General features: G+C 30.7%; 1 protein-coding gene across 1 annotated transcript in view; it reads right to left on the bottom strand.

Moving 5' to 3' along the window:
* Positions 1–19,517, bottom strand: part of LOC130440678 (uncharacterized) — a 696,836-nt gene that overhangs the window by 158,719 nt on the left and 518,600 nt on the right. The window contains exon 5 of the mRNA XM_056773943.1: positions 11,543–11,605. The gene's annotated coding sequence lies outside the window, so the exon portion shown is untranslated. The remainder of the gene's footprint in view (positions 1–11,542; positions 11,606–19,517) is intronic.

Genomic DNA, 19,517 nt, shown 5'->3' with positions numbered 1-19,517 from the left:
GGAAATATAGACACTAAAATCAACTAACGGACAAGTTGTGACAAACAATTTGTTTCAATAAACCAAATACTCTCCACTACAATGAAAATGGAAATGCCCAGAATGTGCGGAATTGAAAGGGTGCACGAATTCCCATCTCTCATGAACATGTGCTCAGTGATACATGGTATAGTGTATTACGATATGTAGGGGTTGCTTCAAAATAAACAACGAGCTTGTTGTTAATTTCAATAACAGTAGAGATAGAAATGATATGAAGAACAAACTACCGAGGATCCTTTGCTATGTCTTCAATTATATATGCTTCATATACATAGCAGAAAATATCAAATATATCTCTGTTATGTTGAAGTCTCTCTGTAATAGATGTTTGTGGCAAGCAAAATAATGTTCTTACTTTAGCCTTATTGGGATTTAATATTCAAATATATTAGATACCTTTGCATGAGTATAAAAATTGGAGAATATTGGTGGTGGTTTTATACGTGCCGTATATGAAAGTTAAAACCTTAACATATGTTGTGGTTGAAACATTGCCCTCTTTTTGTTACCTATGACAACTCTTGACAATGTTGATTGAAATGAAACAAATACAAAATGATCTAAATATTTTTCAAAAATATTGCAGTAATCTTATCCCTTTTAGGTGGTAAGCATAATTTGAAAATATCATTATTTACTTTTAATTCTAAATAACTGACATTGAGATCTCAAGCCATACAAATATTGCTATTAATGATCGATAATTTGTATTCAGCGCAGAATCTGTTTTTACATTCCATTAATATCCTGGTATATGTTCAAACTTCAATAGTTTGCACTGAAAGAAATTTTTCGCCATAAGCCTCTTGCTTGATTATCTGCATATTGGTTGTTTCGTGATTAATTGAAAGACGTAATGGAACCAATATCCAATGTCCAGTTAGACTTTATACCTAGAACGTTACAATGTTTTTTTGTGGCAGTAGGATTTAATAAGGAAGATCCAAGATAACAACATGGAAAAATATATGCAATCAAATAGTATATTCATCATAATAAAAAGATCGCTGAAACATTCGACACAACTCTCCCTCGTGTCTATGCTATGTATAAAACTATTTTTTGGTCATCATAATAATATTTTTTCTAAGGATATAATACTCTCATAATACAGCTATAACTTTTGTCCCTATGCAGAATTCAAACTTTCAAAAAGTTGTGTTCAATCGATAGAAGAGTTAGGAGAGAATTTGTGGGGACTACTAGTTCGAAGAGGGTTTTTGATTGATGGACCATTAGTTTGCGACGATGATTTCAGAATAACATATATATAGAGATATGCACGTTGCGTTTTCAGTTAGATGCAAGATAGGGTGCTTAGTTTATTTAAAATGGCCCTGATACAGAAATGTGTAACATAATCTTGTCCTACATATTCACCAAACAACGAAAACGCATATGAGTATAGAACAATTCCATCTGTCACATTCATGTCAAATTTTGACAAGCGTGGCGGACACAAACAGCGTTATTACCTTTGTATCCCTTTCAACTTTCCTAATTAGACTTCTAAATTTTAAAAGTATATATATATACATATATGAATTGTAAAGAAGTCTTTGCCAGCTATATTATGAGTAGTTTTTTATTGGGAACGTGGCAAGAAAATATCAAAGTGGACTAACTTCAATATATTTTCCGAGCTTTCGAATACTAATGTATTCATCGTCTGGGACTGAAATTATAGTCAAATTCAATATAAAAAATATGTATAAATGTAAAACAATAATAAAATTTTACTTATAATAATTAATTAAGATTTACGGTAATTTTGATATTATTAAAGCTTGTAAAAATTCCTTAACTTATGGAATTCAAAATTCAATATTCAAATTGACTTTGATAGAAATATTGATTGATTGAAATATTTATTCTGGTTACTACAGAAATTTTTATTAATTTTTGGTTTGATTTTGATTGACGTTGAATTTTTTATAGGTTAGATAAGGATAAGTTTTACTGAATGATTTAAATTTGAATAACCTTAGTGTAATGTACGCATATCTTTTAGATTTCAAAAAAACAAATTCTTTGAAAATTCAATGCCATTAACAACCAACTAACTTCACCTAACCTATAAATTACAACTACATTCATAACGACCTAACCTAATGAAATTCAATGTTATCCATAAATTTACCAATCAATTTTAAGCATCATTCGTTGAAACTTATCTTTATCTAATCTATAAAAATTCAACGACATTCAAAATTAAACCAATCAAAAATTAATGAAAATTCCTATAGTAACCAGAATAAATATTTCAATTAATCAATATATCAAAGTCAATTTGAATATTGAATTCAATGAGTTAAGAAATTTTTACAAGTTTTAAAAATATCAAAATCACCGGAAATCTCAATTAATTATTGTAAGTAAAATTTTATCATTGTTATACATTTATACATATTATTTAAATTATATTATATATATATATATATATATATATATATATATTTATATATATATATATATATATATATATATATATATATATATATAATATATATATATATATATATATATATATATATATATATATATATATATATAAATATATATTATACATCACGTAGTGTAATTGTGAGTGTTAGTGTGGACAGTGTGTTAAGTATATCAATAAGGGTTCCAGAAATTTCAACTAAGAATTTATTTTCCCATTTGAATTCATTCTGAAACTGTTACAATTGTACTTTGTAAATAAATAAATTTGTTACACCTTAGTAACTGGGATAATAATTTATCCCAGTTTATTTTATATTAATTTATTTTAATTTATTTTTATAATTTATTTTATAATAATACTTAATAACACAATAACATAGTGAATTATTTTGATGGAAGAAATAATATAACGGTCGATTGTACTACATGAAGCCTCAAAGGTAGGAGTCAAATGAATACAGATCAGATGATCCCATCATTAGACCGCTAGGGACCCATCCAGCGGTAGAATACAGTGACGTACAGCAAATTGCGCACTTTGTTATACGAATGAGGTAGCGCACCTTCTTTCTCACTCTTGGGAGTTGGGAACGATCGACAGCTGTAAAGTACCAAGATAAGAAGTACCAGTTACAGCTCAAACAATAAAATAGAAAATTTGATGAACTTGAATCAACAAAATCAATTCAAGGAAATCTCATTGGACTTGACTTATCGTGAGTTGGATTTATAAATAAAAATATACTTTTTGTAAAATTTTATTTCAAACTTGATGACTATAACAGTAGGGTATAGAACAAAACCCTTAGTTTTGTAAAACTAAGAAAACAACAACAAGAAGGTTGCATGAAGTAGAAGAACCTGTATATGATTAGAAAGAAGTCGTATGAATTTTATTTGCACCTCTCCAAATAATCTTCTATGAAATTATTAATTCACGACTATTTCGATTATATTTCTTTTGGCATACAGATACGTGCAAACTATAAAAGACAAGAATCGTTTTGTTCTCTAGCTGCCATCTTAGCTTCTAGTGCTTTGTAACATATGGCAGCCGAAACATTGCGTGCGCATGGCATCGATACTAACCAACAAAACTTTTAGATATGTCATACGAAATGTAACTTGTATCTAATATTATGAAGCGTCAAGATGCTATTCCTGGATAATGGGAGTGTGAGATCTACGTATGTTGGTGGGTATAGTGAGGATGAAGTTCATTCTGATAATATATCTACGATACAAATCATATTAGTTTCTCATTGTTGCGGAAGAAAGGAGTGCTGTGTTGACACCTGCAGGAAGCAATTATTAGTGAGAAATAGAACTTTGGATATAAATAATTATTATATGTATCAATTTGTTAAATAAAGAAAAATACGAAAATGCAACGTGCTTCTAAATTGCTGCGGGATTTCTAGTGAGCACGTTTGTTCCTTATAAAGCCGGAATCTTTGCGGTTATAATTACTCTTTTCAAATAATACAGTCAAACTACATCGGTAGAGCTATTTCTCTAATATTACAGGTGAGGGAATCTGGAAATACTGGAGGATAATCTCAATTGATTCAAAAGTTTGGACGTGCTGTCACTTCTCATTTTTTGGACCCTGGACATTATTTGGAAGGAGGTAGCATGCAAAAGAAGAGAACGGCAAGATACAATTTTACAATCTACAATAGTTGTTGATTCTTTACGTCCGTCGGTAGTCGTATGCAGTATTTTTTAAAAATAGAATGTATAATTTTGATTTTTCATATCTCATCAATATTTATTGAATTGGTATACAGAATTGTCTCATACATTGCTCACTGCATAATTTGATTAGCTTCGGTTGCACTTCTACCTAAGTAAGAACAATCTACGAATACTAACAGGAGTTCTATTGGGGCATTATCACCTTAACAAACATCTGAAGACGCTAAACCTAGCAGATAATACGGCGTGCAGGTTTTGTTACACAGAAGACGAAACCTCTATCCACATTCTCTCGAAATGTGAAACACTAAGGAACTCCAGAGCACTACACCTGGGAGCGTATAGAATAGAAGACAAAGATCTCTGGCAAGTAAAGCCATCCCACATTCTAAACTTTTTAAAAGGAGTGGGATTGATGGATCTGCTGAAAACACAGGGTTCTCCAGTATCGCAGCGAGAAAGGGGGACACAATAGATCCTCTGGGTCGCAGAGTATAGGAGAACCCAAATCTATACATATATACATACTTTCATCATAATTGTACTCAAAGTTTCCTGTGTTAATATAGTGTAACATTTTGTCATATTCAACATATTTTTGATCGTCAATGTTACCTGCGTTACCTAAGTATTTTCAGAGGAAAATAATCCTTTATCAGGTCCATCCAAAATCAACCAAATCTTACTTTTAAAATTTAGAAGTCAAATAAGGAAACTTGGAAGGGATACAGAGGTAATAACAATGACATAAATATGACAGATAGATTTGTACTTACACTTATATACGTTTTCGTTGTCGGATGAATATGGAGGACAAGAATATGTCACATACCCGCGATGGTGGAATTCAATGAAAATAACTTTAATCCAATTCCTGCAGAGGAAAATATTTTTGTATCAGGGACATTTCAAATAAACCAAGCACCCTATCACGCATCTAACTAAAAACGAAACGTGCATATCTCTATATATTTTATTCTGAAATCATGGTCGCAAACTAATGGCCCATCAATCAAAAACCCTCTACGAACTAGTAGTCCTCACAAATTCTCTCCTAACTCTTCTTCTCCAACTATCGATTGACCACAACTTTTTTAAAGTTTGAATTCTACATAGGAACAAAAGTTATAACTGTATTATGGGAGTATGTACGTTGTTTGATGATTTTTATTGAGTTTCTGACAATTATAGCCTTGGAAAAAGTATTAGTACGGTGAACAAAAAATAGTTCGTTGTGCTACGTGACGACGTAAAACAAATATTCAACCCCTCAATAATTTAGGAATAATGATATTTAGAATCCTGACAAAAACATGCTGACGTTCTAGGTAGAATCTGAAATATAACTGGACTTCTGATATTGGTTTCATTACGTCTTTCAATCACGAAAAAACCAATATGAAGACAAGTAAGAGGCTTATGTCTGATTTTTGTATCAAATTTTTGTCAAGATGAGATTCTTTGCCATGTGTATTTTATCGTGATGGAAATTCTCATTATACATTTCTTAACAAAAAAATTGAGTTGATGAAGTGTATTTATGAAATAACTTAACTTGCTACTAATTCGAATTATTTGTTCATGTATAAAGGATACTAGTTTATATAGATTATACCTCCTAGGTAAGTCATCCGAGGGTATATATCTATTAAAAACTTGTACAACGAATATAACCCATTTTTGGTGTCAGATCTCAGAAAAAACTCTGAAGAAATACTAACGAAAATGCGCTGGGGAATTTTGGTTATCTATTTCCGAGCACTCTGTAGGCTGACTAATCGATTATAAAAAAGACTTCAATTTTCTTAGAAATTTTCGTAATTTCCCAAGTTAGGTGAGTATGAGACAAGGGTCAAAAGAGTACCATCCGAATAAATCCAAGGTGTTACCACCGAATAAAATCTTTATAATGGACAATGTCCAAAATCACATTATTATTTTTTGTATTTGGTGGTTGTCGGTAGCAAGATCTCTTAATATGTCAGTCACATATGTAAAAACGCATAATCAGAAACCAAAACTGACAAATAACGAGTTTTAACCATTATTTCTAAAGGAGATATGAAAAGTTAAGACCTTATAAGAAATAATAAGAAATATAAGGGATCATGTTTCTTACCGGCCTTATTGCTGCTTGGAAAAAATATATTTTCATCCCACAGACAAGGCTGCTATACCGAACAACCTGTTGGAGAACTCACATTTAAGAAAATAATTGGAAATTATTTGGGGTTCGGCCTCGAGGAGTTTATTAGTTATTGTTTTTGTGGAACGATGGCAACGCTATAAGCATAAACTGGGTCAAGTATCTATACGCTGAACCGCCATTGTGAATGAAAGATTACCACAGATATTTGGAGAACAGCATATCATCAAAAAACGAGGTTTCAAGGATATTGACAGACGCATTATCTGCTGCTGAAAATTTAACTCTAGGGTTATTTCCCAGATTAACTAATTTCATATAAAACAATCAAATAATATATCAAGTGTCATAAACTATTTCCCTTAGAGGGGTTAATTGTAATAGGTAGTTTTAAAATTTCACTATTTTTACCTGGAAGGAACAGTGATTCTTTTGATGAGAGATGCGAGAGAATTGATGACAGAAAAATCATCTCGAAACTGAAAGATCGTAACTAATGATGAAATTTACTTGGTCGTAAAATAAAGTGATGGAAGAGTATAAGTTTCAAACTATGCTTATAATCTGGTTTTCCAAGTAAGACAGTCTAAGACAATTATGGTCAAAATATATTGAACCTCAAACTTCAGGATATTGATGAATCAATCTCTAATATTTTCGGTCATATCAGAGGTTTCAAAATGCAATTATATCTATTTTCCAAACAACTAGTCAAGAATGACTTTACTCATTTTTCAAGACTAAACAATATTGCAGTTACCAAAGAAAAACTTAAGAGCTATAAGAAAATCGTGGAATGTTTTCATGAAGTATTGAATGAATATTCAAAGGCCGTTTATTGTGAGTTGTAAATCAGTAAAACCAGAACTGCAACTCAAGCTGAGTTGCAAGCTAACTCTGAATTGAAGCAATTATTTCTCAACGTTCCTCGAATTGAATTCTACAATATTCTCGATCAAAATCGAGTTTCCCAAACCTAAAATCTTACCCATAAAAGATAAATGCGATATTTGTATTTTCCTACATCGGTGAACAGGTGTTTTCTACTATGAAGCTTCGCGATAACAGCATTAGAAATCGACAAATTTAATTCCACTCCTTTGAATTAGCTAATATCAATTTCTACAAGATCACGCACAACTTTTAGAAACTCATGCACAATTTAATCTGTCGCATACGTCATCATTCTCTGCTGAATGGTAATAAATTTTCGTAACTTCTTTCACTTTTACACTATTGTAGTATATATAAGTTTCTGTGTCATGTGAAAATGAAAAATAAAGTTCATCATTTATAATTTTTTTTTGTCCTGCCTACATAATTTTATCTGGACCTCCCTCTAAAAAGTTTCTGGTCTAAGAAGTCATGATTATACGAGTATCAAGTGCCAAAATTATAGATATTAGGGAATCGAAGTACTCGTATTTATACCTATAGTTACTATAATTTGGAATACGATTATTGATATTTTGAACGACATTCAGTTCGGTGTTGTTATCTGATAGTACTTAGATGTTTCCCAAGACAGATGGTTTGGAGGTTAAATCAAGATTTAAGCAAGATATATTATTTTAAATACATAAATCAACACATCTGTTTATGCTTTTTTAAAAAAAAACATAGAATTTGTGAGAAAATAACGATTTATAGTTTATTTCATTTTAATTATATCTCAGTCTTAAAAATAGGTAACCGTGTCTACTGGACAAGAAGTGTCAAGAGACAAATTAATGCTGGATGAAAATATTCTTCATCACAAAAATTATTAACACTACAAATTTAACATTAGAATGTTTTCTAAATTTGCTGGTATCATTAACTTATTTTCTCATTAGCAATGACTACAATTTTATACTTATATCCGATGAGTAACCGAAAAGTACTAAAAAGGCAATCAACCCTTCCACGTACATTTCAGGCCTCGCCTCGGTTATTTCGTTCAACTTAGTATGCACTGCTCATGGTTCTAATTACTACCTGGTATTGTGGGTCGCATTTTACGACACGATCCCCACGATTACAAGAAAACATTCCAGTTGAAGTTGGCATCATTGAGAATTCTATGGAAGAATTTTTGGGATTTTAGTTTTGAGGGTTAGATTCCCAAAATATATGGAATAACAAAGGTCAGTAAGTTAAGTAAATTATTAGTGAACAAAATATGTGAAATTAAGTAAGCGAAATATACGAAATTAGTGAACAAAATATATGAAATTATCAGTAGTGATGTATCTCGCTCATTTGAAAAGATAATTGAGAAATACGAGTATAATCGAACTACCCTAAATGACATCGGAGTCATCATGGACTGAAGATAATACAATAACTTGATAATTTTGTTCAAGAAACAGGATCCTATAAACGACTAATATACCGGCGTTGTGAATGAATCAGTGAATTCATAAACATTTTGGAATATGGTGTTAAACTAATAGAAATCTTTACAGATTAAAAACTGTCATAAACTTCATTATTTTCACATCACATAGAACTTATTTATGATACAATGGTGAAAAGTTAGTAGAAGCTACGAAAATTGATTATTTTTTAGAAGACAATGATGGCGTTTGTGATAAATGAAATTGTGAACCTCATAGTAGAAAACACCTTTTTACAGATGTAGTAAGATTAAACATCTAAAATTATCTTCTGAGCGTGAGCTTTCAGGTTTGGGAACTTCGATTTTGATAAAGCTTTGTAGAATTCAATTTTAGTAACGTTAAAAAATAATTGCTTCAATTCGTTCAAATTCTTCATGGACACATTTGACGTTTTTCCAACAACTCTCAAGTTTGTCTTCCGTGACTACAATAGTTTTTAGTCTTGAAAAATGAGTCATTCTTGACTAGTTGTATGTAAATTAGATTTAATTGCATTTTGAAGTCTCTGACATGACCGCAAATATCAGAGATTGATTGATTTCTTTTCTGAAGCTTCAGGCTCAATCTATTGATGTGACTGAGAAGCTCTGTGAAAAATGCAAAGTCCGAAACCAAATTTTCACACTGTCTAAGTCTTTTCTCTTTCATGAAATAATTTCTTCCTATGGATCTGGAACTCTTCCATGAAGCTTTTCTTCAATGAGCCACCTTACTTTACTTTAGTAGAATAAATTAGAATATTTAGACTGAAATGACTCTTGAAACTGTGTGAAATTGTTTATGATTGAGTACTTGTGAACGAATTCTATTAGAAAGCTTAATAACAACATCGAGCACATGTTTTATGTCTAAAGCAGATTTACACAGAGCTTCTTGATATATGACACCATGTAAAAAGAAAACTTCGTTTCTAGGAAATGATTCGTTAAATTTGCCGGCAACACCAGATTTCGTCCCTGTCATATTAGGGATCCAGTAGTAATATTACAAATATTAGTCACATAAATCTTGAAAGTTTCTTGATGTTCTTGAAAAATTTCTGATCATTGTGTTGTTCTTTTTAATAAACATATACGAATTAATTCACCAGTTAAATAAATACCTCTTATTTATATCAGTAACTAAGCTGTCTTAATTTAAGCTTTAGACTATCAACCATCTTGCACAATACAAGGTTCGAAGATGTTTTTCTATTGTTTTAGAATGATTAAAATCAATTTGGATTGTTCTAGAATAATCAGAAATATAATGAAATGGAATGTGAAGATCGATAGACGTTTGCCATAATAGAAAAAAAGGAAAATAAATAGAATTAAGACAAAAACAGATGTTTCACACATGTTTGATTGGAAACTTTATACTCAAGATTGACACAGTATTTGTCAAAAAGGAAACTCATAGCAAACTTGATCTCTAAATTTATAACAATATTTTGAAGAAAAGATTTAGTTTGAAAGAAACTGGTGCAAATTTTATGGATAAATTTTTTTTGACAGAATATGAACAGCTGATAAAAATTGAAAATAAGTGGACATTTAGTCGTAAGCAGTCTAAAATAATTCTCTGTACAATAAATGTTATCTATCAAATAGAATTTGCCCTACAAATAAATGAATGAAAATGTGTTTGATCATTAAAATATTAATTTAGTGTACTGAGAATAATTTTTCTTCTTTTAGCTCGATCAGTCAAAGAAACACGTTTTAGAAAATTACATTTTCAATGAAAATTATAAATTTTCAATCTACAGGGAAAACACAAATAGATGTTTCAATAAAAAGCAATCTGCCCTGTTTCTCAACATTATCAATGAATTGTACCGCGTTTGAAATTTAGTGTTAGTGCTCCTGGTTATACATTGTTATCGCTATTCAAGTAGAATGTTATTCTCATTGAACCGTTTGGTGAAGAGTTTGTCCAATTTCTGATACCAATTTATCTCTTCCAGTGTTGTCGTTTTGAAACTTGAACGGTAATCAGATGCGGAATTACTTAGTTTATTTAGACTCAGTTCTATCACAAACATTTGTAATCCTCATTTGGAAAAAATCTACCTTCAACAATTGACTTATATCGTTTTATAGCTTTGCATAGAGCAAATACTACAGAGTTTAAAGGAGAAGTCTTCGTCACCTATCCAAGTAGATAATAACGAATATCTTTTTTGCATAATACCATTCCCCATCTTGCATACCATCCAAGTAATTGAAAATTTTCACCATTATAACAAGACTGTTAAATAAAATCAAATATTTCAATATCAGTTCATTGAGTTATTTTCACAAATTAAATTTGTGTCGCCTCATTATTAAAAGGCTTTTCTGAATGAAAATAATTACTGTTTCTGATTTTTTTGTGATATGTGCCTTATTCATGCTCAATGTATATATATATATATATATATATATATATATATATATATATATATATATATATTAGGATTTCCATTCAATTTAACACCATAGTTTGATTATATTCCTCCAATTAACCATATTTAATGTTGATTGGAATTTTAGAGCCGTTGGTTATATTCTTACGAACATCTATTACCACTGCTCTAACGCATATTTTGGCCTCTGATGACGATAACCTGGTTATAAAAGCATTGTAATTTTAAGTGTTGGTTCAGTAGTAGCATTTTCATAGTTTTCCCGGACATAGAGTGTACACTTAAAGACACAACACCAATAAGAAATATTTCATTGAAATATTTCTGTTATTCCTCGTTCTTTCCTCGTATATATGAATTTAAGATGAACGTTTAATTTCCATATCCTTATATATGATATCACAGAAAATATTTGTCAGGATAATAGTGAAATATGCTTACCTAAAGTACTCCTTGTTATTACTTCTGGTGCATATGCGCTTAAGTTGATTCGAATGAATTGTCCTGTAACAAAATTATTCTTGTGAAATTAATCAAACACACCAGTGACATCAGTTGACATTCCCGAGTTGACGATATTTACTGATGTACAAACAGTGCTTAATGAACCAAGCTAATAGTATATACAAAATCGTTCGGGTAATGAACCTACTTGTAGGTGTTAGCCGTCTTATTTAATCGATCATTATTCGAAACTCAAACATTACACTAGATAAGTTTTCGTTAGATATGAACTTTACCTACATTTTGAATCGTTATGGAGACACTACTTATGCTATTCCTGTTTCAACAATTTTGATACAATTATTTAATTTTCTTTAATTATAATTAATATCATTAATCTGGAGCTCTTTATACTCGTACTATCTGAAATGTAATTGATCGAGAAAAAACACAATATAATATAATTTTTTGCCAACACTAAATAAAATTACATAATAATCTCATTACTACATTTATTGAATGTGGATTTTCTTCACCCGTCATATTACAAGTAGTACTTATTAGTAGTTGCATTGAAGTTGCATAATTAACACTGTTTTCAGTCTTATAGACAAGTATATATAGATCGCATCCGATTTTTGTAACGTCAAATATCGCGTATTTTCTTTCTTTTTTTATTTGATGGGACTGAATTAACAGATTATTTTGTTTGCTTTGTTTCTGTAGTTGTAAGTGACAGTACTGGAAGTCCACTGATATTGGAGTTGGATGGAAGATTTATGATCGAACATCTTGTGTTGGTTATTTCCATGTTGTTGAACTTATATATGACTTAATTTTTATTATAGCAATGTTCAATAAGATGAAAACATTTGAAGGCCAACTTCTTCTTTTCACCATATACTCAGATTTCATTTGATCTACCTTATCAACAGTTTCTTTGGTGAAATGGTTCGTAGGGACGTTATTTTACAGCAAGAAACTGAGATGGATTCCTGACATTGTTTTTTCTTTGGCTACCAACTATTGTGGGAGTGATTGATGAGTAAATTTCTAGGCAGAGGTACTATGTTTAGATAATTATATATAGAAACATTGTTTTTTTTTTAATTTAATGGCAAATTTACAATCTACTCAAAAAAATACACGTACACAAGTATTAAGAAACTCATATGGGCGGGCACTATCCACTGATTGGTCTCCGTAGATCACTCTATGAGGTCTTCTGACCAGCGTCTTTTTAATCTTCTCTGTTCCATTGCATCAATGTAAAGCTTGGATATTAGTGGATTTTTGTCTTTTTCGTTGCGGTTTTTGTTTCTTATCGCTGATGTCTGAATAACTTCATTGATGGTTGGAATACCAAGGTCTGTGTGTGATATGTGGTTGCTTATACAGTAAGAAGCACCAGCTATTAAGTATGCATCTGCATAAAATACTTGAATTATGTTCGGGGAATCATGAAATGAAATTAATTTACTTCTAATGTCTAAATAATATATTTTGGAAATCAGCTGTTCTTCTTCCAGGAGCTGAATCATTTTATTCACTTGACATGCTAAGTTCGAAATTCAACATTTATTATTAAGTGAAATATTTAGAAAGAAATTCTGAAAGAAAAGGAATTGACAAAATTAATTTTAGTGCTACATTTTGAAATCGTGGATATTTTACGTAAACCATAAGAGAGACCCTGAATGAGTGGACTAACTAATTAAGAAAATGAAGAGCGACGATGATTACAAAACAAATGAAGGTAAAATGAGGAAAAACTCTGGAAATCCAGCGGATCTTTGCTGGAAAAGTTGTAAAAATAATGTGATGCAGGAGATGAGGATTGAACAAATAAAAATTCAGAAAAATAGATAAAATGGGAAAAGAGCAAAGTAAATTCAATGAAGAAATTATCAAAATATGAAATAGAAATATTGAACTAATATATGAAAACCAAAGCATGATGAATGAAGATAAATTTAGAGGAAATGACGGTTCTTGGACCATCGATGTAAGTAAAATGAAAAATGAAAAATGAAAAAAAAACGTAGTAATAGGCCGGTTGAAACTAGACGCTGAGTACCAAGAGGTATTGAATAGAAGGATGTCTAATATGTTTGAACAAAACATAGAAGTAAAAAGAAACATTAAGAAAGGTGGAAGTAAAAACATAAGACAAGGGAAGGAAAAACCGATTTATTGAAAAATAAGCACGATCTAAGACATGTTACAAATGGAAAAGTATACAGATGATTTATCAAAAACTAAGCAAAGTACACAAGAAAAAATAAGATAAAAAGCAAAAGAAATGTGGAAAGGGGGAAAACAATAAGAATCGGCTATAATGAAATTGATGTTTATGGTACTGACTGGAGATGGAGCTACATGAAAACAAAATGAAAGAGCTGGAGTCAAAAATCTAGAAGAATATCTCGAAAATGAGAAAACTGGCGAAGAGAGAATGATGAAATTGAACATAGATTGGGAGATTAGAGTAATCATTGAAAAAAATAAAGAGATATAAACAATGTATGTGAAAGTGAGATATTGTAAAAATAGTCACATGGAATTCACGAGACATATATAGAGAAGGGGCCTCAGAAATAATAGCCAACTACAATATAGGTTGCCCTTCAGAAAACAGAAGGAAAGTAAAATAATGGACCTGAGACACACTTTATTTAAAATGGAGGAGAAAACAGATAATGCGAAGTAGGATTTTTAGTAGCTAAAGCCATGAGAAAGGAGAAGATAACTTTCAAAGCGATATCAGAAAGATGGGCATTATAAATTGACACGCTTCAACAGAAAACGACCTGGATACAAAAAATGGATTGTATGAAAAGATAAATTGAGTAATGAAAAACACCTCAAGTTTTGATCTTAAAATGCTGGAGAGAATGGAATCCCCACAAAAATCATAAAATACGGTAGAAAAAAAACAAATCAAAATGTATAATCTTTTATAAAGGTTGTGGTAATGGCAGAACATGCAAGATATATGGAAGAAGGCATAAATATGCCCAATTTAAGAAAGGAGAAAATACCTGGTGCGAAAATTGAGAGTTTTATCGAATTACTAGACAAAGTTTATGAAGTAACCGCCAAAGTAATATGATGCAGTCTGAGAATGTATGAAGTCAACATAGTAATAGAATACCAACGAGGTTTTAGATCAATATTTATAATCAAGCCAATACTAAAGTACAGCTAAGCACAACATGTAGGTATATATCTTTTCCATCAGGCGAAAATATGGTTGGTTAAGAATAACTCTTAAGACAAGTGCGAAAAAGCGAAGCCGCGTTTTTATTATGTTATGATTTGCCTTTTTGGGATTCTTGTGGTTTGCACCTCTTTGAATCTATCTTCAAATTAAAAAAACATATTCTTTACATTTATGGTTTAAGTAGTAGAGTGCTTAGCAAATTTGAACATTCGAAAATTTTATCATCTTCAATGAAAAAAAAAATAATAAATCTGCTACTTTCAGAATTAAAAGTGCTAAATACATTTGATAACTTCCGGATATTGACAAAGGCATTTCTGCTTGAAAGATCTTATTAATTATGTGGCAGAATTCTACAATCTACCAAAGAGACTACCATAACTCAATTAAGTACGAAGTGAGATATTGATATTGTATTATAATTGTTATTAAGCAAAATTATCATTTTACATTATATAATATAAAATTGTGTTGATTTGTTCATAAATTTGATTTATTCTATAGAATAAGAGTATATCAATTGGTTTGCTGTCTTGTACCATTGAACTAATTTTAAGAAATTGATTTTGTCTTCTATTTTAAACGTGTATACTGTTCACAACTCTGATATTTCATTCAAAAACATCATTGAAAAATACGAAAAATTGCAGGACTGAAATGCGGGACGAAATTTCCGCTGCGTTAAATGTAATTCTAAACAATGAACTTGACTTTCGAATTTGCTCATATCTCCTGCAGATATCCAGGGAATGTTATTATTGGAAGTTTCTCGGATAAATATAGCGGCATATATATCTAGGTACAGAGAATTTCTCATTTTAAAGTAAGCCATTGTTAGTGGCTTTGTGTGCCCGCTAGTAATAAGAGCCAAATGCAGCGGCGGTCTGCCAATGTCAGTTAAGTATTTTCTTTAGAGATCTGTGCATTCAGTCTTAGAATTATTTAGCTCGAGCGTATTTCGCTGATTACTTGATGAAGAACTTATTGTTGGTGGGTTTCTTGTTCACTCTCTTCTATTGGAAGGATTGGTTTTCAACTATCTATGATCTATGAAATAAAAAGAACGAAAACAATATCTGCTACTTACATTACAGACTATTTAATTCAATAGTGTATGATGCTGTTATTACAATAAAATCAACAGATGCGAGGTTGGATTGGAGAATATAATTTTCAATGTAATACTTATTGAAATAAAGAGTTTTAGATATCATGGAAGCATTCTATGTGTGTATATAAAGAAATAAAATCATGTAATCGCTTGGATAACGGTAACAAATATATAAACTGCATTAAGGGAACGGTTAGATAAGATGATTATTGGTAAGCAGACGGTATGATTTGAGGCTTCTCTTCCACTCAAGGAAAATTGAGTAAGGATGCACTATACTATATATTTGTCTATAGTAAAATTTTCACTAGAGTAGTCTATCTTATTAAATAAAGTTTATTAATTTCTTCGATATTTTAACATGAGAATAGTGATAGCAAAATCCTCTGCGAATGAGAAAAAATATTTAGTCAAGATAATACTTGAGAGATATAATAAAGAGCACGCGTGTTATTATAGGTTTAAATTCTCAAGCCCGTGAAACAATGGACACAAAGTCATCAAGTACCGCATAGGTATAAAGAAATAGCATTTAGATTATATTATATTTGGAATGGATGAGAAACCAGAAAAGAAGCAAAGATTTCATGTATTTTCTAGAAGCATTGAGTTCACTATAAAATTATTTTCTCTATTTCAATAAATTCTGTTAGTTTGTGTCGTTCTTAGAGAGCTAGCTCAGAAATATTGAAAAAAAAGATACATGCTGTTCATTAATTCAAAATTGATAGGCAATTGTAAATTCGTCAATACGCTGGCAAAATACCAGTAATCAACAGTTAAGTGTCAAGACAAGCGAGAGCTGCTATTTGGTTCATGTAGTTACCAATTTACTAGCGGATACTTTCTGGCACTTTTCTCAATTTCAACTTCGAGACTAGTCAGCGGTTACTACCCTCTCCTTGCTATTGTGAGCCACTGGACGTATATTTACAAAAATGTCGATGAACATTACGTTCTACAGGAGATGTAAGCTAATATTCGTTTCGGTATTAGCCAGGACAGTAGTTGCTTCCTCCCTTGAAGAGGAATATAATAAATTCGAGTTATAGCATTTCAAAATAATATAAGAGGTGACAAGTAGATTTCATATATTTCTCGAAAGTTGGTTTATATATTCAAAGCATATCCATTGGCTACTTCTTGGTTTTTCTCTTTTCTCATCAGTATGTTTGTGATTTGTGATGATATTCAGCAGTAATTTTATTCTAGCGAAATTTTTTTCCATTATAACTATTCTCTGAACGACGAGTGAGCTTTATTAATATATAAGTATTATGGTGGTCTTTATCCAATGTGGGAATCTTTTTCATTTTACCACAGTCAAATAAAGTGATATTAAATAATACTGAGTTTGCAAAACACAAATTTACATGCTCATCGCAATGTCTTCAATATGTATTATTTTTAATAAAGATGGAAATAATTTTATGAATTTTTTTAATGATGCGCAAATTCACGCGAAAAGAATTGAAAACATTTTATAGCACTTTTCTTTTTTTGAAGTGAATGAGCCCAAATGAATAACCAAAGAAAATGTTACTAGAAATTTCATTCAACGGATTGTTCACAAGTTTCATAAAGAAAATATAGTATCAACTTTGGAATTGATGATACCCAACTTGCTGGATGTTACTGAATATAATTAAGAATGTTTGGAAACTCTTCGCGCGGTTTTGTTTAGTTGGGGATTTGAATATGAGAAGTTAGATACTAGGATGATAATAAGGGGATTTTGGAAAATCGTTAAACCTTGTCAAGAGAGTATTTGTGTAAAATTGAAGGGTACCTTGATCCAAACTTAATGGTAATAATATACAAAGCTTGGTTTCATACTTATGGGTTGGGTTTATGACACAAAATTTTTTTCAATAAATTCGAAAGTATCATGTGTCAATAATTTTCATAACGAATGTACATTTGCCTTTGCACCTAATTTTATTATCACAAAAATATGGCAGCCGATTTGATTGCAAAATAGTATCGTGATATTCCAAAATATTAAGTAAAACAGTCTAGAGCAGCAGAAAAATGGAGAGAAATCCAAAATTCATTAAAATAATAATATTGGTACAATGGAAAGATCCCTGAGGAGAGGAATCGAGTGATACTCTCTCGTAATTATCTTTAATCCAATCGAAATTGTTTGTCATACTGTTAAAAAATCGTTGTTAAAATATTTATGACAATCATAGTCATGTACCTATGATAAGATTGCACAACTAGTGTTATAAAAATAGAAAATGCATATTGCATTTATCAAAACTGGAATCTGAACTTTGCTAATATTTATCACATTATTTCAAACTAATTGCCGTTAGGTGTATTGAGAACTTTTCACTTATTTTTAGTTGATTTTTAAAACAATCTTAAACCAATAACGAATGAAAATACTAGTATCTTTGTGAAAAAAGCGTTGGCCGTCGATGTATCAGAAATATGAAACAAAATGCACCAACCATGTTTTTTTCACAATATTACTCGTATTTTCAATTCATTATTGATTGAAACTTAGTTTATATTATATATTGTATTTGCTCTTGAAGAGTTTTTCTCTGTTTTTATATACTATATTTATATTTCAATTTCTAGTATTATATATCATGAAAGCGTTTAGTCATATTATATTGTAAATACATAGAGACAACAGAAGGTGGACGGATGAAATTCTTCTTGAAAAACATAATTAGATTCTAAATTCTAAACTAATACTTATGCAGGTACTATAGTAAATCTCCAACAGATGGCACACAGTTGTAAAATTTGTATCGATGTAGAGAGAAAATTTACAGTGATAATGTGTGGAAAAAAATTGCAAAAAAAAACATTTGTTCTACAGCGTAAACTGAATTTTTATCTACCACTCCGGATGCCCGCTCGGCTAACTAACGCAATTAAAGTGTTTGGATATACTGACAGTAATAAGTTACAAAGGATAGTTATAAACAAGCTCACAAACGAACCCACATAAAGGTGAAGCTGATAAAAGCATGTTGAACAAATAACTCAATATTCTTCGTAACATATCCAACCTAGTCATTTAGCTAACAAGATAAGCTCATATCTTCTCGTGGTTTTTGATAGGGAGAAAAGTTTTCAGATTGACTTGTTAGATGACCATTATACGAAGTGAATTACTTTACACTTTTGTGTGTTAGGTATTTATTTTTTATTCCTTTGTAACGTGCTATGACGGCGCTGATTAATGATACAGGGACATAAATCACTAAAATCATACAATTATATGAGAAAACTGTCACACTACATCATTAAATTACGTGCTGGAAGTTGGTAGCTTTGGGAAAGTTTTTTAATATTTATAGGGCAGTTAGTGTTTTTCTAGGGTTAAGTTTTGTATCAAATTGTTGATACGTGATAGAATATTGTCTAAGTTCGGTAACTATATTACAATTTCATTTATTGGGTGGTTTTTTTTATTAATAACAATAGGTTTCAGTACAATTTGTTCAAAGCTGGTTTAAGAGAGCAAAAGCAAGTATTCTCACCAATTACATCCAAATTTCAAAAGGAAAATTAAGCAATATTCATAGATTTTCAGTTCATGCTCTATTAGATAGTCAAAAAGTTACAGATGACTAGTTATACAAGGTTTCATGGTTAATAGTTAGGTAAGTGGG

This window comes from Diorhabda sublineata, chromosome 2 (genome assembly GCF_026230105.1).
Source record: "Diorhabda sublineata isolate icDioSubl1.1 chromosome 2, icDioSubl1.1, whole genome shotgun sequence".
In the NCBI taxonomy this organism is placed as follows: Eukaryota; Metazoa; Arthropoda; class Insecta; order Coleoptera; family Chrysomelidae; genus Diorhabda; species Diorhabda sublineata.
This window is presented reverse-complemented; position numbering and strand designations above follow the sequence as displayed.